The sequence below is a fragment of the Silene latifolia genome, chromosome 10, assembly GCF_048544455.1.
Source record: "Silene latifolia isolate original U9 population chromosome 10, ASM4854445v1, whole genome shotgun sequence".
NCBI classification, from domain to species: Eukaryota; Viridiplantae; Streptophyta; class Magnoliopsida; order Caryophyllales; family Caryophyllaceae; genus Silene; species Silene latifolia.
The window spans coordinates 116,052,965-116,061,381 of NC_133535.1; the positions used below are offsets into that span (position 1 = coordinate 116,052,965).

The 8,417-nt window shown below is 39.2% G+C and overlaps 1 non-coding gene across 1 annotated transcript; it reads right to left on the bottom strand.

The window, feature by feature from the left end:
- Positions 1 to 7,882: 7,882 nt before the first annotated feature.
- Positions 7,883 to 7,989, bottom strand: LOC141610345 (small nucleolar RNA R71). The gene has a single exon (XR_012528248.1). It is a non-coding gene; the product is annotated as a small nucleolar RNA R71 (small nucleolar RNA).
- Positions 7,990 to 8,417: the final 428 nt, after the last annotated feature.

An 8,417-nucleotide genomic window follows, 5' to 3' on the forward strand; every position in this document is an offset into this window, starting at 1 on the left:
CTATTCCTCCACGTGATTAGTATAAATAGGAGCTTTCGTTCCTCATATTTCTCACGCGAGTGTCCGCCCTTCTCTTCTCCCTTTGCATTCTAGACTTCGTTCTTACTAATTGGCGCCTACGTGCTTGGACTTCCGACCACGTAAGCTCGGATCTTTCCGGGTACCAGCCTCTCCGTTGCATGACCGACCAATTTGACCAACTACACTTAATCAACTTTAATTAATCAATCGTTTTCCTCTTACGAGGGCACTCTCTTTGCATTCGCGTCGAGCATTCACTAGTCGATTCTTAGTCCTTCTCGTTTCGTCAACATGTAAGTCTGAGGGTGTATAATCCTCTTTTATTTATTGTATTTTTGTACTTTTAATTATCGTATCACTCATGTAAGATTTATGTCGGAAGCACCGTTAAAATCGATTTCTAAAACCCTTTGTTAAAACCTGTTTTTGCGGATTTCCGTGAGATGACGTCGAGAAAAGACGCAAAGAATCGCTGCGCCTCTTGAAGGAGCGCAGCCTCTGCTGCGCCTCTTCGTGAGGCTGCCGCAGTTCCTGCTTCTTTTCTTCTTCTTCGTCCTCTGTAATTCGTCTTTGTTTATTTGTTTTTCACTTGTTTTCTTAAATTCTTCGTTCATTATCATTAATATTCACATGTATATTGTATCATATTAATCATCATCTTTAACATGTTTTAATTGTTCAAATCCGACTTAAATCCCAAATAATTCATATTTGCGGGTTTTCGTCACTAAATTCAAACCCGGATTTTAGAGATTCAATTTGTTCATATTGAGTTTCTGGAATTCGTCATTGATATAGTTTTCATCTGTTCATTCACGTGTTCGTCATTAATTTGTCATCAATTCATCATGTTTAGTTTGTTCTATTCACCGATGTCACTAATTAATCATTCATTAACATCGTCCCTTCATGTAATTAATCCGTTTGCATCCGCCTCATTCATGTTTACTGTTTTTATGACTAATTCACATGTAATTAATCTGTTAAATCACTTTCATCCGAGTAATATTATCAATCGATCCATTAATTAACAATTAACATTAACGATTTGCAGTTCCGGCTTCACAACCAGAACTCACCCTTGGAATGAGACGCAAAGAATCGCTGCGCTCTTTCCAGGGGCGATCTCTTGCTTGTTCGAGATGAGTTCGTCTCTGAACTCCTTTTCTGCCTTGACCTAGTTTAATTAGGTTACGTATTAATTAACTAATATCCGTAATATCACGCTAATTTCTGTTCGTCTTTTATTCTTTTATTCTTTTATCAAATTATCCGTTTTAAAGGTATTTTCGACATAAATCGCCTATCCCAATGTAATTATTGTAATTTCCATTATTGTAATTCATAGTTATTGTATTTCTTTTATTTCTTTGTATGTTTCACATGTAAATCAACATTAAATCCTACTTCGACCCAATTGTATGCTAATTACATGTCAACCGACTTAGTTAATTCCTCACATGCTAGGATTAAAACTTGGATGTTGCATTGCATGCATATAGCCGACGATATATCAAGTATGAATAACTTCCCTAATCATTAGTAGAGGCCGCTATCGAGGCGGGCGGGATTAGGTGTTCGATCAAAAGAGCTTCCTAATACGTACCCTCACCCCTTACTCCAGATCTCCGTGAGCACCCGTGTTCATTGGCATCCACGAGAGTCATTCTAGACATAGAATGCTAAGGGTAACGATTGCTTAGTGTTCATGTCACTACTTTGTGTCTTGACATGACACGAGGTATTCGAACGGTTCCAATTTCCCATAAAAATTGGTGGCGACTCCTTACAAAATGCAAACGCTTGTTCCCCGTTTCTCACCAAGCGCCCCCGTGGGCGGCCCGCTGTCCACAGATACACGGTCCGAAAAACGTGGCGACACCCGACGTGCTTTTTCTGTCTAGAGAACATCCTGCGTAGTCGGCATCGGAATAACCGACTAGATCAAAATTGCACTCCATTGGATAAAATAGGTATAAGTTGGCCGTTCCAATCAAGTAACGTAAAATTCGTTTTACGGCCGTCATATGCGATTCTTTGGGAGACGATTGATATCTCGCACAAACGCATACGCTAAACATAATATCGGGTCTACTTGCGGTCAAATATAACAGTGACCCAATCATCCCACGGTAAGTAGTTTCATCAACTGATTTACCGTTTTCATCCAATGTCAATTTCTTGTTCTCGACCATTGGAGTAGGCATAGCGTGTGAATTTTCCATTCCAAATTTCCGAATCAACTCTTTGATATATTTCTGTTGATGGATCTTAATGCCTTCATCTGTTTGTTGTATTTGCAGACCTAGGAAGAATTTCAATTCTCCCATCATACTCATTTCGAACTCGGAAGTCATCAACTCAGAAAAGTATTTGCATAGGCTTCGGTCGGTCGATCCAAAGATGATATCATCGACGTATATTTGAACAACCAAAAGGTCAGAACCCTCTGTTTTTAGAAATAGGGTTTTGTCGACGGATCCTCTACTGAATCCACTGTCAAGTAGAAACTTAGATAATCGATCGTACCATGCCCTAGGTGCTTGCTTTAATCCATATAGGGCTTTATCCAATTTGAACACGTGATCCTCAAATTTGATATTCTTAAAACCAGGGGGTTGTTCAACGAAGACTTCCTCTTGTAAATAACCATTCAAGAATGCCGTCTTGACGTCCATCTGGAAGAGCTTCATTCCCTTGTGTGCGGCGAATGCTATCAGAAGTCTAATAGCTTCAAGACGAGCAACTGGTGCGAAAGTCTCGTCATAGTCTATTCCTTATTGTTGATTATACCCTTAAACCACCAATCTTGCTTTTTTTCTGACAATGACTCCGGCATCATCTAATTTGTTCCTGAAGACCCACCGAGTTCCAATGACTGAACGATCTCTTGGTCTAGGAACTAAATGCCAAACCTTGTTTCTTTCGAACTGTTGTAGCTCTTCTTGCATAGCTATAATCCAATCTGATTCAGCAAGAGCTTCATTGATGTTCTTTGGTTCGATCATGGATAGGAAAGAGTAGAAAGAGCAGAAGTTGTTTAAGGAACGTCTTGTTTGAACACCCTTCTTAATATTCCCAATAATATTGTCCATGGGGTGTGAGTTCTTGTATTTCCATTTCGTTGAAGTGCTTGGTTCTTCATCGTTATTTGAGCTTGACCCAACTTCATTTGGTTCAGAATTAGAGGAAGTTCCCCCTGAATCCAATCCAGGTGTTGTATTTGAGCCGATTATAACCTCGGACTCTACACCTTGATTTGGATTCAATGTTACAGTAACATCATCTATAACATTGGTTTGGGAGTTCTTATCTTGAGTCAATGTTATAGTATCATCAACTATAACTTTGTTTTTCTCCTTTTTGTCTTTTGAGGAACGATCAAGTTCATCGTTTATTCCCTCAATCTCATTATCCTCTAACTCCAAATCCAGGGGATCGTCTCTTGAGAGACGAAAGTCGGGTTCATCCAAGTCTTCTTCCTCATCCTGTAAGGGCTTATCAAACACGTTATCTTCATCAAAAATAACGTGGACACTTTCTTCAATACAAAGAGTTCTCTTATTGAAGACCTTGTAAGCCTTGCTATGCTCCTAGGGTCGAATTTACTTAAACGGTTTTTACCGTTATTATGTACAAAACATTTACTCCCAAAACAGCGAAGATGGGAGATATTAGGTTTTCGACCTCTAAGGAGTTCGTAGGGGGTTTTCTTAAGGATAGGTCGGATCATAGCACGATTATGGATGTAGCAAGAAGTACTAATGGCTTCAGCCTAAAAGTTACGAGGTAAACAACTACACAAGAGCATTGTACGTGCCATATCTTCTAAGGTTCTATTCATACGTTCAACGACACCGTTTTGTTGAGGAGTTCTTGGTGCGGAAAAGTTATGCCCTACACCATTAACTCTACAATATTCTATAAAAGTTTGATTGTCAAATTCAGTGCCATGATCCGTACGAATAGATACAAGATTAGTCTTATATTTGTTTTGAACACGTTTCATAAGACAATCAAATTCATCAAAAGTTTCGTCTTTTGAATGAAGAAAGATAGGCCATACATACCTTGAGTAGTCATCTACAAGAACGAAGACGTACCTGGATCCTCCTCTACTCCTTACCTTCATTGGTCCACATAAATCCATGTGCACTAATTCCAAGGCTTGATTTGTGCTTACTACTCTTTTTGGTTTGAATGATGATCTTACTTGTTTACACCTTGCACACGTATCACACATCTTTTCTTGGTCGAACTTGATCTTAGGTAACCCTTCAACCAAGTCCCACTTCTTGAGTTTATTCAAGGTTAGTGAGCTAATGTGACCAAAACGTTTATACCATAGACAAGGATCATCAAGTGTAACTTTCATGCACGAAAAAGAGTTAGTAGGCACAGCATTTAAATCTACCATATAAACATTCCTTTTTCTGTGGCCTTCAAGAATAACATTGCTAGTTCCTTCAATAATAATGCGACAACTATCAGTATGAAAAACTACTTTGTTACCTTTGTCGCATAGTTGAGATATGCTTAGCAAATTATGTTTTAGACCATCCACGAGGTAAACGTCACTGATTGCGTAAGACTTAGAGATTCCGATTTTGCCAATGCCAATAACTTTTCCCTTTTTGTTGTCCCCGAATGTTACTTTTCCTCCATTGAAGGGCTTAAGTGAAAGAAACAGATTCTTATCTCCGGTCATGTGTCTTGAGCATCCACTGTCAAGATACCATTGATTGTTTTCTTTCACTTCTTCCTGCATAACGGATTAGATACAGTTTTTAGGTACCCAAGCTAAGTTGGGTCCCTTAAGATTAGTTACTCTATAAACTAAGTCCTTTCGAATCCAAACTTTTCTAATGACCGTTTTTCTAACCCTTGGTTTGTTTGGCTTGGGAGGAGTTCTAGGGTTAGGGTTTTCTCTAGGTCTAGGAGTTTCTCTAGGTCTCTCTTGACTATTTCCCTTGTGAATAGATTTACTAGGTTGAGATTGACAAGGGTTTTGTGAAGTGCTAGGTTTCTTAGAGTAGTCAAAGGCCATGTCATAGAACCAACGAAATTTATTGTTCCTTTCTTCGTTAGGATCGTTAGTGGGGGTTTCCTTATCCTCGACAACTGTGTCAACAGTTTTGGTATGTTCAGCATTTTTTCGTAAATCATGAGCCTTTTTGACACAATTGATTTGGATATAACCCGTATGACCACAGTAATTGCAGATCAAGTATTCAGGAAGATCAGCATACTTCCTTTTTCTAAAATCAAAATCCGAAGGTGTTGATTTGCATTTAGAGTGATCTCTACGGCTGTAGCACTCATGTCCTAACCCCATCTTCATATTATTATCAGATTGTTCGGTTAGGAAGTTTAGGACTTTTGTGCTACCTGATGTGACCATAATTAGCGCACATTTAGTCCCCGAATTAGCCTCGTTCCCATGCTTTTTAGTGCATATTTGGGTCATTTACTATCTTTAGTTCTTTGTTTTGCATATTCTTTGAGATTTTGATCCCTTGGTAGGAAAGGAGTAAGAATCTTGCATTTTCGTGGCAAAACGAGGCTAAATTGATCGAATCCAATGACCAAGCATCAAGGAGAGACAAGATTAGAAGGCCTTTGTACATATGATAGTAGATGAGCAATGTTGAGAAAGGATCCTTGAGTCCCCAAGGAAATCCCCAAGGAATTTATGAAGAAAAGGGAAGAAAAGAAGAAGGAATTGTGCTGAGCTACAATCCGAGCGGATTGTCTCCAATCCGCCCGTCTCCTCACAAGCATAATCCGAGCGGTTTCCTCCAAAGACGCTCGGATTGCACCACCAGAATCCGCCCGGATTCCCTTGAATCCGCTCGTCTTCCACCGCCAGAATCCGCCCGTCCCGACCCCAATACGCACGGATTCCTTCACAGCCAATTTCGTCTTCTCCAAGCTACAAAGAAAGAAGCCCTTTCTTCGAAAAATACCGGCTCCTCCTTGCTCAATCTAAAAAGTGTAATTACTAGTTTAGCCCTTAGTTAACCCTAATGCATCCTCCCTAATTTCCACTATAAATACCCCATTAGTCTAATTAGGAGAGCATGTTCTTCTTATCAATAATTAGAGTAGTTAATATCAATCAAATCTCTCTTCAATATTGTAATCAAGTATTAATCAAGTTTTAATCCAAGTTTTAGTTCTTTAATCTCTCTCTTGTTCATCCTTTATTTTGGGTAATTGAAGATTATTTGGGTTATTATTGGGAGATTGACAACCTCTCAATCAAGCATCAAGTACTTCTTTTATCTTTGCTTTATTATTGGAATCATTAGTAGGTATAATTCTCTTAATCCCTTTTTAATTATCGTTAATTACTTTCATTTATTCATCATGTTTCATTTTGTTGGTATGATTGACAACCTTGCTAGCATGATCAACATGATAATGAGTGAGTAGTCTCTTAGCTAGGGTTAATGGGTGATTAGGGGAAACCAACATGGGGAATGATTCATGCTTAAATTAATATGCTTTCATGGTTTATTTGCTTGCTTGTTTTGATCTCAACTCATGCACATGTTATGTTTGATGAAATGCTAAGCCTATGAATCCTTGCATTTACCACCATCACCTATCTTTTCAATGAGACTTGTAAGACATAAACCAACTCGAGTCTCATTAGACCATGCATGTTGTTGAGTAGGGAAGATTAAGTCGACTTGTAGGTGTTGTACAATCTAATCGATTCGGCTCCGGGACCCAAACTTTCCTAGGATTGTAAGATATAACCCAACTCAATCCATCACAACAATAATTGCTTGCTTATAATTTGAGAACATGTTTGTATGATCAATTCCCATGATTCCCCTATGATCCCATGACACCCTAGTGCTTTTTAATTAATTGTTTACACCCCTTTTAATTCATCTTGCTAGTTTATTTTCATTGTTATTTTAGTTAGTGACCTTCTACATCAACCCAATTTGTGACACCCCCAAGACACCACTAGTTTCAATAGAAATCTCATTTCAATACCCGTCCCTTGGGATCCGACCTTTACTTGCCTCTTTACTAATTGTAGAGTTGTTTGTGAAGCTATAAATTGTGTTTTGATTCGGACGTGACCCAACGACCACACCTTTAATTGTGAACACGAAACGGACCGATCAAAAATGGCGCCGTTGCCGGGGACGGTGTTAGCTTGATTTAGATTTCTTTACATTGTTATTAGTTGTGTCTTTCTTCGCCTTGGGGAAGTAAAACCCCTCAAGGTTTGTTCTAATTGTTTTCGAGTTGTTTGATATTTTGCATGTCTAGAAGGTCACAAGGTGACTTGTTGCCTTTTGATCGTGAAATTGAAAGAACTTTGACAACTAATAGGAGACTTGCTAGGAGGAATTTGAGAGGTATTAGTGAGGTTGTAGATATTCAACCAACTATTGAGTTCACCAACCCTTTCGCAATAGAAGGAGAGGAGAACCCATTACACAATACCCCACAAAATCAACCCACAATGCCTAAGTTTTCATCACATTCCGTACCTACCGAGGAGAACCTACCCAATGGTACTCCCACACCACAACATCTAACCGGGAATTTTATTGCCAAATCCGCCTTTATCCAATTAGTTGAAAGAAGCCAATTTGGGGGGATGTCTAGTGAAGACCCTCATTCTCATATGGAGGCTTTTTGCGATTATTGTGATGCGATTTCTCAAACCGGTGTAACTCAAGACCAAATTCGATGGGTCTTATTTCCTTTTTCTCTAATTGGCACCGCCAAACAATGGTTGAAAGGCCTTGATAAGGCCACTCTCGGAATTGATTCTTGGAAGAAGTTGGCTCTAGCTTTCTACAAAAAATTCTACCCACCGGAAAAGACAAACATGCTAAGAGCTCAAATTACGGGTTTTAAGCAAAGGGATGAAGAATCTTTGTATGAAGCTTGGGAGCGGTTCAAGGGAATTTGTCGCTCATGTCCTCATCATGGACTTAGCGAATGGTTCTTGGTACAACAATTTTGGAACGGACTTTATGAAGATTCAAGAAATATCCTTAATATGGGATCGAATGGGATGTTCACCGAGGTTGATGACAACCAAACTTGGAGCAAAAATGAAGAGATGGCAATCTATAACTCACAATATAGTAGGCCTCGCAAGGCTACTAGAGGAGGAAAGCACGAAGTGGATGCCGTTACTCAATTGGGTGCTCAACTTAGCTCCCATATCGATACTATCAACTTGAAGTTCGAGAAAGCAATGGCTAGACTTGAAGAAGTCTCAAAATCACCAAAGCATCATGTCAATGCCATGACGGCATCTTCATCAATCCCAAATGGGATATGTAAGAATTGTGGTACTTTAGGTCATGATCAAAGTGAGTGTAGGGGAACAAATGAACAAGTAAATGCTTTCCAAG